The 14,764-nt window shown below is 30.1% G+C and overlaps 1 pseudogene; it reads left to right on the forward strand.

Annotated features, from left to right (window-relative positions):
- Positions 1–1,237: 1,237 nt before the first annotated feature.
- Positions 1,238–12,744, forward strand: LOC114739526 (very-long-chain aldehyde decarbonylase CER1-like; annotated as a pseudogene).
- Positions 12,745–14,764: the final 2,020 nt, after the last annotated feature.

The following is a 14,764-nucleotide window of genomic DNA, read 5'->3' on the forward strand; positions in this document are numbered from 1 at the left end:
TTTCAAAGATAATGAACCACACTACAGTGTAAATATGGATGAAGCCCTCAATTATTATATTACTATTTTTTCTGCCAACAACTATAATACTACTTTTGCAGTTTATAAAAATGTACTTTTTTACGTGGATTTGAAAACAACCAAGTAAAAAGTAAAGTTATCAATATAAATAGGGGGTGAAGTTCAAATGCTGAATTAATTTTTTCTTAAAACACTTCTTCAACAAAAATTTAAATCTTGGTTCATCATATTAGAAAAATTAGTTCTTTTTACTAGATCTAATCCTATTAGTAATGTAGAATTATTTTAATATGATTAATATTTAATGTTTAACACATTCAACGAATAAAATATTCCATCTCCTACTCAACTAAATTAAATGACTGACCCACATTGGCCACATGCAAACATGTAATTGCATGCCAACCCATGCCGACGCGTTCTTTTATGAGACCAATAAATGAGAAACCCAAAATTGTGGTTTGTATTTCATTAATAATAGTAACGTAATGTGGGGTCATTACGTGAATATAGAAAATCTCAGAGATAACTAATTAAGTGACTTTTTGGTAGTGTCTTTTTTATATTTCTAGATATATATACTGTTCAATAATACGGAAAAAATAGAATAAAAACGCAAGTTAAAATAATTCTATAGATGCGAAGTATTACTTATACTATTAAAAAAAAATAGAAAAAGAATTAAAATAAATAATAATATATTAAAAGATTTATAGACCATACGGCTGGAAGAACCGTAAATTAAAGCTCTCTCAATAAATTTTTCACATGTGACATACTTTGGATTCTATTATGTAGCACTTTATCAGTGAGTTGTGTGTTTGGTTATATATATATATATATATATATATAATATAAATCTATTGATCTTTTTTAGCTAATATATATAAATCATATGATGTTTTTTTCCTTCTTTGCGATAAAAGGGTTAGCTTGATCTGAAATATATTGAAGAGTGATTTATTGTTATTAAATATCGGTGATAAAAAAAAAAATAATCTATTTTAATTTCAAAACGTACGAGTTAATTATTGGCCTGGCTTCATCTGATGAATTTGTTGTTAGTAGTTGTGTATATTAATTGTTAGCCAGGCACCAAGTGTCTCAAGGAAAGCAAGTCCTTCCTAAGAGTGTGTGTGTTTGTTTGTGTGTATATATAGGTGTCTCTCTTGCCTTTTGATTCAGCAAAGCCTAGTCATAGACGGACACAAAAACTATGGCTTCAAGACCTGGAATCCTCACTGATTGGCCATGGAAGCCTCTTGGAAGCTTTAAGGTTAGTTTCAACCTTATCCCATTCTCTTAGCTTCTTCTTCTTCCTCTCTCTCACACACATTCTCTCTCACTCTATATATATATATATCTCTCTCTCTCTCTCACACACAACGCACACAACGCACACACCCCTCCAAGTATGTAAATATATTTCTATTCATTTACCATGCAAACATGAGAGAAACACCAAAGAGCAAGGGCACTAATAATAGAGATGTTTGTGTTAAGAAATTTGCTATTATTTTATTTATTGTTCTTTCAACTTAATTAGGGAGCTGTTTCATCGTATAGTTTACACTCATCTGTCAATTTTTCACACCGTCTCCTCATTTATACAATCTAAACACATGCACGCACGCACAGACATATGTCTTCAACAAACTATGCAGTATCTAAGAACTCATATTTCAAATTATATTAAATCCATTTTGTAGTGTATATTTAATATATTTGTATTACAAAATTGGATCTTATATTAAATACCAGATGGGGTACATCAGTGGTGTTTTATAAAGTATAAAATATCAGTACTTCTTTGCATTTCTAACTTCAGGAAGAATAATTGGTGGGGGTTCGATCCCTGCTTGGGCATAGAAAGTATTAAAATTCCTGGCCAGTTATCCCACCCTTCGAGGTACCTACAATTAGCGATCCGGATTAGTTTGGTTTGTAATTGGATAGATCCAAATGGGTTGGTCCGTCCCTGAAGGGTTGGCCAGGACAAACATCGGATGCGAAAGCAAAAAAAAAAAAAATTGCAGCTCTCTCTCTCTCTCTCTCTCTCCTACCCCTCAAAATACACCACGAAAGGGCCATGGCATTATTAAGATTTTTTTGTGTTGAAGAAAGCAGATTGTGTCTTTATGTGATTGGTTCACACACACACACACATGCATATATATCATCTCTGAGTTGAAATTTTTTTTTGGCAGTATGTGATATTGGCACCATGGCGATTCAGAGCACATATAGTTGGATGGTGAAGGAGGAAAGTGAAAGGGACTTAGCAAACTTTCTGATTCTTCCTCTGTTGCTATGGCGGATGCTTCACAATCAGATTTGGATCACTCTCTCTCGTTATCGAACTGCAAAAGGAAACTCCAGGATTGTTGATAAAGCCATTGAGTTCGATCAAGTTGATCGCGAAAGAGACTGGTTAGATTAGCTTCACTTTCATCTTTAACTTATATCATAAGCATAATAGTTTACAGTACTAGTGCAATTGCATTACCTACTAGCATAGAATTTAGCATTATATCATTCCCCTACTACAAAATATAAATCAAATTAAATAAGGATAAAATTTATTTTCTATTTTAATAATTTAATGACTTTAACCTTGGCTTTTTAATTATGGTAATTAGTTGGAGCTATCTTATACTACCTCCAATCCTAAATATAAGAGTTAATTGACTAATTTAAGTAGATTAAGAAAATAAGTCAGTTAGTTATTCGTATAATATGTGTTGTCTTTTCTAAAATATCCCTGCTAATCAAATTTATTGGCTAGAATTACCATTATTAGAAGGACTATCTTTGAAAAAAATAGATAAATATAAGAGATAAAATGGATTAGGGTCTTATTTAGAACCAAAATAAAAGTCAAATGAGGTCTTATATTACGGATCGGAGGTAGTAATATGGAACCAGTTTTAGTGCTCATCAACTTAATGAGCACGCTAAGCTCATCAGACCATCAATATTTAATAAGAACGTCTAGATTTAAAATTTTTTAATTAATTAATTTTAAATAGAAAAAACTATTTTTTGAAAGAATGATAGTTAAGAGACTCTTTCTATTTTAGATTCTATACCTAAAAATAATTATTTTAAACAAATAAAATAAACAAAATCAAATCCAAACTATCCAAATAAAATAAAACGATTCAGGTCTAATGAGTTTAGGGTGTTCATGAATATGATGAGTATCGAAATTTGTTTCCTTATATAATATAGAAAATGAGTTTAACACAAACTGAATAAATATAGATATAGCCAGCTGCCAATGGTAACGTGCCTCGTGGTTTTAGTAGCACCTAAGTTATTTTTATAAATAAAAGGTTGTGAATTCGAATCTCCTATATGCTTTGGTTAGTACCACTACCACCTTTGAATGGCTGGTCAAAAAAAAAAAAAAAGTACCACCTTTGAATTGAAAAAGAAAAGAAAAAGGAAGAAGCAGCATAATAGGCTGAGGGGCAAATCCATCTGTGTAGAAGGGACCATCTATAGGTGCAAGTGCATGAAAATATACGTGGAGTGAGAGAGAGTGAGAGACATGTGGAGATAGGTCCAATTTAAATAGGAGGGATAACCAAAGTCTCTCTCCTTCCACCACATGAATCAAGTTACGCAAGTGAACCAATTTGTATCTTTGCATTTCAAGTAAAAATTTTTAACTATATTAACTAAAAATAAATATCGTTAATTTTAAATTAAATTATTAATATTAAAAAATTTCGTTTGGATTTACGTGAAAACACTTCACACTTTCCAAACACCCTTTTTATCTAAAATCAATTAAAGACACGTGTTGAAGACAAGATAAAGCGGTTGAACTGAATCATACTACTGCTACTTTTATTACCGTGCTTCCATATTCCGTACATAGTCGGCATAATTATTAGTATTACTGAGGCCTTTACAGGGAAGGAGGACTACTCACTGACATGGAACCTTTGGATATTTTAGCGGGTCTTAAATAATTCGCTCAGCTTCTTAATTAGCAATGTTGTACTTTTTACTGAGTAGTTAATAGTTTCACCTACTTGCACTGTACCAAATAAGTTTCATAACTCTCCTAACGTGGATGAAGGTATTTTTAGTAGCATTCTCATTGGTATAAATGAATAATTTATAACACTATTATATTATTTACAATTTGTCTAATAAGAAAAATAAACTTAGGGCCTGTTTGGATGCTCTGAAACCGTGGTTTCAGAAGTACTTTTCCGCAAAATGAGGTAACCTCCTCCACATATTTACTTCGTAATCCGTAAAAGCACTTCTGAAACCATGGTTTTGTTTTTATCCAAACACTTCCTTATATCAAGTTCCTTATAACCATGTCAAGTATCATCATCTAGTGCTAAACTCATATAAAAGATTGAACACATATATCAAAGTGTGACTAGAGTTTGACATAATGATAAATATTATATTGTCCTTATAATAATAATACAAGTGTGTGTATATTTTTGTTTGGGAAAATCATATTGGAGTTACCTGTATTTTTTTTAGTTTTCAATTTGGTACCTATGTGTTTTTTATTCTTAACTAAATCTTTAATTTTGCTCAATTAACATCATTAATCCTTATGTAGAGACTAAAAATGCCAATAGAACAAAGTTATAAGAACTAATGTTGCTAAAAAAAATAAAATTAAACATTTAATTAAGAGGAAAAAACACATAAGTACCAAATTAAAAATTGAGAGAAAGTAGAGGTACCTATGATATGGTTTTCCCTTTTTGTTCTTGCATTAGAATAGGTGGAATTTCTTGTTATGCATTAAAATTAATTCACTTGAGCAGCATGCACAGTTATCCATCTAAACTATATTCATCCCTCAAAACATATAAATATACTAGTTATTTAATTAAAACATTTGGAGATTATTGATTTAATTAATTAATTTGCATGCAGGGATGACCAAATATTATTTGGTGGAATATTATTTTATTTGGCAAACCAAACCATGAAAGGAGCATCTCAGATACCTTTATGGAGAACAGATGGCGTGGTGATCACAATATTATTACATGCTGGTCCAGTGGAGTTTCTTTATTATTGGCTTCACAGAGCTCTTCATCATCATTTCCTCTATTCTCGGTACCATTCTCACCATCATTCTTCCATTGTCACTGAGCCCATCACCTGTGAGTTTCTTTAATTTATCTCATCTCTTCAATTAATTTGATATTTTCTGTCTTTGTTATGCGCGCGTGCACACGCACACACACATATATGTCCGTTCTGGGCATATCCAATCATTAGCATAAAAGTTAGGTTATTAATTTAAAAAAATAAAAAAATTATTTAAATTAGTTATTTATAAAAAAAAGTATTGTAAATATCAAAAGGCTCTGTTCAATCATTATTTGCATTGGAACTATGTACCTTCCTTGAAAACTCTCTTACTATGTACATTTCGTAGGAATAGTTTGATGAAAATATTTTAAATTTGAGAAATAGAATAAATTAAGATATTATATTTAAAAATAAATTAAAACAAGTATAACAATTTGCTCCTATGTTTAAAAACTAGAGAAAGTACATTGGAGTAATTCTCAAGAGGCCGCATGTTAGTTAGCGACAAAATTATTTATTGGGGCCCATTATTTTTAAGATCAGAGAAAAGATTCAAATACTGGACACATAATTGTGGGCTAGCTACTACAAGAACTTCAATTTATAATATGTACATTTTATTTTCTTAATTCAATATATGTTTAAAATGCATTCAATACTCCAAAATATTTGTTCAGATACATCAAGTATCATGAAGTATTTTTTTGCTTTGGTTATAAGTGCATCAAAAAATTTTTTGCAGTGATAGATACATCTAAAAAAATATTTTAATATGCTAGATGTAGCAAAAAATATTTCAAAATATTAGATATATTTGAAAAAATATTTTAAAATATTGAATCTGCCACAAAATATTTTAAGATATTTTAAGATATTAGGTATTCCAAAATCCCTTAAATATATGTGAGAAATTGAGGCTCCTGGATCCATGTGAGTTTTTAATGCTCTGTGCCAGTGAGGCAGAATGCTACATGCATTTGTCTTTGTTATTTTTGGGGTTCGAGATGTATGTGAACCGTTTGAGTGGGTGTGCAAATTCCAATTTTAATTTTAATGTAAATTCTCTCCTGAAACAAACATCAAGTGGCAGATGCGTGCAAGTGATTTTATATATATATATATATATATATATATATATATTTTATATGTATATTGAAAAAGGCTGAGTAAAAATTTTAAAAAAAAGTTAAAGAAAATAACCGCTGACAGATGAATATCCTGGTGCGCGCGCGCACACTTCATTAATATCATGGTCCTTCTAGCACGGTGGAAGAAAATCAATAGAGTATTATTTCGGTGCAAGGTGAATTTAAAAGAGAAATGAAAGAATTAATATGACAAGTATTACTTGAAAATTCGAAGTACAAAAACTACAACATGCTTTTGTGAATATTATATTAATGAGGTAAACCATATTTGTAATAAAATATACCAAAGTAATAAAAAACTCCAAAACCTGCTTTTATATGTGAATATTAATGAGACTATTCATATTTGTAGTATTCCTTCGTTTCTTAATATAAGACCTAATTGTTGAATTGATTTTTATCTTAAATATAAAACATATTTATCATATTTATTAATTTTTTTCTAAATTACCCCTATGGATACTCCCTCAACTATAATCAAATAGAAGAAAGAGGAAGGATATTAAGAAAGATGATTATGGTGTTTTAGGAAAAATATGTCATATTGTTTATAAATAACTAATTTACCCAACTTTCTTAATCTAATCAAATTAGTTAAATAGGTTTTATATTAAGAATCGGTGGAGTAGAATTCAATACCAATCACGTAAATTATGTCATTTTCTCCACTATTGTTATTCCACCTTTTTCTACCATTGTTATAAATAATTTTTTTAATTTTACTCTTCTTTAATTCTTGTTAGAAAGAGAGAAGAGAGAGAGAGGTGGGAATGACTTGTGAATATATAGAGAGAAAATTTTAATAAGGATAAACTCAAAAAAAAATCAATTTAATACAGATTTAATTATTTAACTGTGAGAATTAACCAAAAGTAACTTACTAGATAGGAGTCACAAAGTGGTGAGACGAAGGGAGTATATACTACACACTGAAATTCTCGTTCACATGTAGAAATCTTCATGAACACACTTTATGGAAAAATATATAGAAATTAGAAATGGGAATTACACAATTTTATTTTATGGTAATTTTTTTTGTCTATATTGATATATATATATATATATATATTGATGGCGGGTTTTTGTCGGGTTGATGATATACGTACGGCGGAGTACAGCCGTGATCCACCCATTTGCGGAGCACATATCGTATTTCCTGTTGTTCGCCATACCAATGATGACGGTGGTGGTGACCGGAACGGCATCGGTGGCAGCGTTGGCCGGTTATTTGACTTTCATTGACTTCATGAACAATATGGGTCACTGCAACTTCGAGCTCGTTCCCACCTTCCTCTTTCGCGTCTTTCCTCCTCTCAAATATCTCATGTACACCCCAACGTAAGTCTTCTTATAACTAATCCATCCCATTATTAACTATATATACTTATTTCATGCATTCACATTTCATGCTGCCTCAAACTCACAGTTTTTTGTGAATATTAATGCTACTTCCAATATATATAATCATGCGTTCAATCCCGTTTATAATCACATGCTGTTAATGTGTATCTCTGTAATTAAAAAGATATATATATTCGAATTAATAATTAGGTTTTGATTTTAAAGCTCCAATTATATGATATACCAAATTTAAGGTTACTGGCCGCTTTTTTTTTTTTTTTTTTAGCACTGTGACTTTATTATGTAGTTTAAATTTTTTTAAATTAAAGAAACAGTCATAAAAGATATGAAATTATAAATAAGATTGAACTCATTATTTTCCACTTACAAAGAGCTTACACACACACACCATTATGTTATAAGTTTATTGACACCACAACTTTATGTAATTTATGGATATATATCTGCTTTACCTTTTGTTTTCCCATATCACTCCTTAATTTTTGGAATACACTAACATCATTTCCGGTCCCCCTCTCCGGGTGATGTCTGTGTGAGAAAATGTCAAAAATTGCCAACTTGGTTGGGACACATGAAAGACAAATCAGAAAAAAAGGAAAACAAAAACGCAACCTGACAAATCAGTTGACCTATCATAATAAATTGGGAGAATTATGAGGCATATATTCGTTTAATAAATATTTTTGTCAATGATTAATGAATAATAAGTAGCTCTTTTTCTCTCTCTCTCTCTTTTGACGTTCAGTAAATGTTTGTCCCATTTCTTTTTCCCCCTTCAACGGATAGCTGCTTAATTTGCCATACATAATTAGCTACAAGTCTATTTTTTCAAAAAGAAAAATAAAAAAACTCTGATATTATACCTTAATTATCAAACACAAATTTGCACCAACAATTATGCATTATTTAATTTGTGTGTTTTTTCCAAACAGGTTTCACTCTTTGCACCACACACAGTTCAGGACGAACTACTCTCTGTTTATGCCATTATATGATTACATATATGGAACTGTGGACAAATCAACAGATGAATTACATGAAAGTGCACTTAAGAGGAAAGAAGAATGCCCAGATGTTGTGCACCTAACACATCTCACAACTCCTGAATCTGTGTATCATCTTCGACTTGGATTTGCATATTTGGCCTCACAACCTCACACATCAAAGTGGTATCTAAAGATAATGTGGCCTCTAACGTTGTGGTCCATGATCTTCACTTGGGTCTACGGTCGTACCTTCACAGTGGAGAGAAATCGTTTTGATAGACTCAAGCTTCAAACTTGGGTCCTCCCCAAGTACACCATTCAAGTAAGCTCCCAAATTTAATTTCAATCGTGTTTTAATTTGTGTGTGTGTGTGTGTGTGAGAGAGAGAGAGAGAGAGAGAGAGAGAGTGTGTGTGTGTGTTATTTTCATTCTTTAAACAAGTGTTGTGAAGTTTATGCTTAATGTTTTGAACAAAATGCATATTTTTCGCTTATTCAAATGCTGAAGAAAAACTCCCTTTCATCTTAATTATAGAAAGAAGATTTAAAGTCCTATTTGGTCTTAAATATAGGGTAAAAATGTGGTAGTTAATTTTTTTTAAATCTCACCCCTCCTTAATTACAACAAATTGTTGATATATAAATTTGGATAGCATTTTATTGTGATGGTCATTAATTTTAATTAATGGAGAGCAGAATTGGAAAGCCACACATTTATTTTTATAAGTGTAAGGATATTAACTATCACTTTTTAACAACACTAAAGTTAGTTAACTTTGCTCTATAATTAGGGTTGGAGGAAATATGGTTGAAATTTAACATAGTACTCCTCCGTTCCTTAATATAGGACCCAATTCTTGTATTGGTTTTGGTCCTAAATATAAGACCTATTTCTCATATTTATCAATTTTCTCTAAATTACCCCTATAGATATTCCTTCAACGATAATCAAGTAGAAGAGGGCGAGGGGTATTAAGAAAGATGATTATGGTGTTTTAGAAAAAATATGTCACTTTTCTTATAATTAACTAACTTACCTAACTTCCTTAATCTAATCAAATTAGTTAAATGGGTCTTATATTAAAGACGGAGGAGTATGATTATTTTCATTAGTTTTTTGGGAAAAATTATATGTTATCTAACATAACCAACTAATTCAGTCTAAATCCATCGTCTTAAATAAGGAGCAGCATTTTGAATAAATTGCATATTTTTCACTTATTCACAAATTAAAGTTGTAGGGTCTAGAAATTTAAGGTTGTATGTTTATTTCCATTATGTTTTTTAAGAAAATAATTATTTGATATTTAATAATTAATACTTCTCCGGTCCTACATATAGGACCTATTTTGTAGTATAATTTATACTACAAAATATGTCCTATATCTAGGACCGGAGGAGTACTACTAACTAACTCACACTGTCCTAAATAGGAGGAAGTGGTCTCATCAAGTCTAGAATTCACCTTTCTTAAGGGTTATCATATATTCATTTCACTCAAATTTATCACTCTTAATTAATTAGTTGATTTATTTGCATTTATATATCAAACACACACACACATATACATATATATGTTGAAAATGATTTCATTCATGAACTTACAGTACTTAATGCAATGGCAAAAAGTGGCTATAAACAAAGTGATAGAGGAGGCAATAGTGGAAGCAGATAGGAAAGGAACAAAAGTGATAAGTTTGGGTTTAATGAATCAAGAAGAAGAGCTAAACACATATGGAGGACTTTATCTAAAGAAGCATCCAAAGCTAAATGTTACGGTGGTTGATGGAAGCAGTCTGGCTGTTGCTGTGCTTCTTCACAATATTCCGAAGGCAACAATTCAAGTCCTACTTAGAGGCAAACTCACCAAAGTTGCTTCTGCCCTTGCCTTTAATCTGTGCCAAAGGGGTATTCAGGTCAGTTTCTTCACTATTTTTCTTCAGTCCTAAATCTAATAGATAATAGTGGGAGTTTGCTTTGATCCTAAGTGTAAGATCTAAACTTATTTTGCTTCCCAAATTTATATATATATATATATATATTTTAAACTCCCCCTATTGATCGTATATATTAAGGAGTATTTTTTATCAAGGGAGTAGTTTTCAGTGTAAATGATTAAATGAAATACTTTAAGAAAACCAATATACATTGTTTCAAATAATTAATTTAACTAATTTTGTTAATTTTTGCAAATTAATTATCTAACTTCTAAATTTAGGGCAAGAGAGAGTATCTTAAAGTTTTAGATCATGAACACTGATGATATCAAGTTAAACACTTTCAATTAAACAATATATCCTGTTATAATTAAGTTGTTTATCTTTCGATTTTTAAGATTTAATTTGGATTGTATATGTTTCAACTTTTAACATTTTTTTTGGTTTTTAAGGAAACAGAATTTACGATCAAAGCAATCTTGTCACTGAATATTTTACAAAAATGATAGTTTAGATCAAAATAAAAATTTAAAATTCAAGCCATCTAAATCAAATAAGTCTCTCAATTGAGGAATTGAACTGAAAAAAAATTACAAATAAAATTTATCTTATCTTTTCCTTTTTTGAACTTGATTATCTTCAAACTTTGCTCCTTGTGTATTTCAGGTAGCTACTGTGCATGAGGAGGAGCACATGAAGCTGAAAAACTCATTCAACAACATATGTGGAAGTAATTTGGTTATCTCTAAAAGTTATTCTCAAAAGGTAATAATTAATACAACGAACCCTCTCAGTTTCATCTTCTGTTTGAATTAATAATCTCTTGGAGAGACAACTACAAATCAGTGATTAATCACATGCCCATGGATTTATTGTATTCATGAGTTTAATTTCATTAATCTTGTCACTAATAATTTTCGCTTTGAAGTTAAGTTAGGGTCTGAATTGACATAACAATAAGTAGTGACAGGTCAAAATAATAGTAAAAATATTTCGGATTAGATAGAAAAGTTACCATCATGAGTTTAATTTTCATTAATCTTGTCACTAATAATTTTCTCTTTGAAGTTAAGTTAGGGTCTGAATTGACATGACAATAAGTAGTGACAGGTCAAAATAATAGTAAAAATATTTCCGATTAGATAAAAAAGTTACCAACTATACTAAATCCAAAATTTGAATAGGAATGTTACATAAATAAATAAATATATATATAGTCTATTATCACATTCTATTTGATTTCTGGACGAAATGAAAATATTGTTAAATTTAATTTGTTATTTTTTCTCCTTCTTCTTCTGTTTATTTTTTGGCTTTTTCGCATGGATAGATATGGCTAGTGGGAGATGGATTGAGTGAAGAAGAACAACAAAAAGCACCAAAAGGAACAACCTTCATTCCATACTCACAACTCCCACCAATCAAATATCGCAAGGATTGCTCATACCACTGCACTCCAGCCATGCTAACTCCTTTGTCCCTTGAGAATGTTGATTCATGTGAGGTTTGTTCACTGATCTCCTCCTCTTTAATTATTTTTCAAAGGGCATATATTATTATTTGGTATCCTTACTGTCTGGTAGAATTTTGATTCTGGTGCTTGTATAGAGACTAAAACCAAAATTCATTTGTTTCTTATATTTTTAATGAATTTTGATTTTGGTCCATGTACTTTCAATGAATTTTTGTTTTTGGTAGTTATGCTTAACGACATTAGCTAAAAGTTAACACCATTAAACTAGTCCAATAAACTTTAGGGACTAAAAATCATGATTTGAAATTTCATTAATTTAAATCAAAATTTCAATCAAATTGAAAGGATTAACGATAGTATCAACCCTTTTTCAGAAGTAGCAAGATAGTGTGGGTCCCATGCATTACAAAGAGTCCAATATGAGATGTATATGGGCTAGTATGCATACTAATAAAAGTTTTTGATTTTGTTTTTATTTTTTAAAATGCTTTGCAGAACTGGTTCCCAAGAAGGGTAATGAGCACATGGCGAATAGCTGGAATAGTGCATGCTTTAGAAGGATGGAGTGAACATGAATGTGGATATGCAATGCTCAATACTGACAAAGTTTGGAAGGCAACTCTTCAACATGGCTTTCAACCTCTCAATCACCCATCAAACTAATCATATCAGCTTCAGCAGCTTTAAGGGACAAATCGGGGATTTCACTTGACAAGTGGGGCCCACCTCGTATCTTTTGGTTTCTGATGTTGGAACATTTCTAACTCTAGATCTGTTTATAAGAAACATATTATAGTTAAGTCTGCCAAGTATGAAGGTAGTATAATGTAATATGAATTTGAAACTTGGTATTATGGGATTTCGTTCTCTCTTAAATATCATGTACTCCTTGTGTCTTGATGTGGTTTGGATTTAGGTGAATGACAATTAGGTCCCGTGAAATAGAATTAACGACATCTAGGTCTCTAATGTTTTGTAAAATGAATTTCAAGTACTCATAATTTAAACAATTGCATATTTAAGAATCTCAATTGTAAATAAGGCATTCATATTTCAAATATAAATTCTTACTTTGTCTGTTGTTAACTCATTTTTTCAGAAATTTATCTGTTGTTAATTCCTCTCAGGGGATTTTAATTTCAAGTGGGTATTTTTCTCTCTTTATTATCCTTTCGAATAACTGGAAAGGATACGAGTTTAGTGGTTTTGCATAGCAAGTGGATGCTTGGTGTTTATATCTAAGTACTTTTTAAGACTCCTAATTATTATATTGTTTCTATAGTCAAATGGTTTCGGATGTGAATATATGTCGTTAGTTTTCAAATTCAAAATTTTGTTCTTAAAGTAGCTTGCAAGCTATTTTTTTCCAAATATGAAAATGTCTTAAGGTCTGTTTGGTACGAGGAAAATAGAGGAGAAAGGAGAAGAGAAAAATTTTTATAAACTTGTTTTAAAAAATTAGAAAAGTAGGGTTAAAATTTTCTAATTAATTTTTCTTTTTTCATCTTATATTTTTATTTCATCAAAATTTTATAACGCCACTTTTTTAATTTTTTTAAAATAGAGCTCATTAAAATTTTTTCTCTTTTTCTTTTTTTTATTTCTCTCATACCAAACAGATCCTTAGAAAGCTTGGACATCTGAAGAGAAGAAATCTGTAATTCTAAATTTTACTAATCAGAATTATGACATTCATGTGCACTTAACAATACACATTCACCGTAAACTGATAGTCAAACATTTTCAATTAACTTTCATGCTGAATGTTTCATTGGTGGTAAACCATATGGCAACAGTTAACTCAAAAAAGTTGTACCCAAAAAAAAAAAAACAAAAAAGAATTTTACTACCTTTGGCCCTTAAAAGAAGAGTTAGTTAATTGATTTACGTAGATTAAGAAAATTAGTTAAGTTAGTTATTATTCGTAATAAATATGTGCTTTTTTCTTAAAATACATTTACTAATAATATGTATTAGCTAAAACTATAACGTGTAACTACTATAAAAACTATCTTGAAAAATAAATAAATATAAAAAATAAAATAAATCGAGATTTCATAGTTAGGATCAAATAATTGAATGTCAATCTACTTTTACATTAAAGACCGGTTGTAACACTCTAAGTTTTCTGACTTAGAATAAGCATAAAAGAAAAAATCTATTTAAAATTATTTAAGGTCTAAATAGACCGGGAAAATGCTGAAATATTAAATTTGAGGACTTAGAAATATTTTGGAAAAGTTTATTTCTCAAAAGTGGCTTAAATAATTTTAAAACTAATTTTTTTCAAAGCAAAGATAGCCTATTTTCTCAGAAAATTCAAGAAAAAATAGTTAGAGATTTATATTTAAGCTGGAAATTTTAGAATAATTATTTAATGTGGAGAAGATGATAACTGAAGGATAAAATCCTTATAATGTGTTAAGGATTAATTTATGCAATTAAGTGCTATTTTTTTGGAAAATTTAAGAAAAATAGTTAGGAATTAATTTTTTATCCGAAATTTTTATAAAAATTATTTTAGGGGTTAAGAAAACTACTGGATAAGGAAAATCCATATAAAATATTGTGAATTAATTTCTGGGTTTATTTTACAATTACAGAAAAATAAGAAATAAAAAGATGAAAGTGAGGACAAAAACTTGTTGAAGGGTATAATGGACATTTCGAGCCTTCCTATTTGATTCAAACCAGCTGCTCCTTCTTTCTTCATTTGGCGATTGAAATCTGAGAGAGAGAGAGACGAGAGGCA

The sequence above is a fragment of the Neltuma alba genome, unplaced genomic scaffold (genome assembly GCF_004799145.2).
Source record: "Neltuma alba isolate B1F8T4 unplaced genomic scaffold, ASM479914v2 tig00000468_pilon, whole genome shotgun sequence".
Classification (NCBI taxonomy): Eukaryota; Viridiplantae; Streptophyta; class Magnoliopsida; order Fabales; family Fabaceae; genus Neltuma; species Neltuma alba.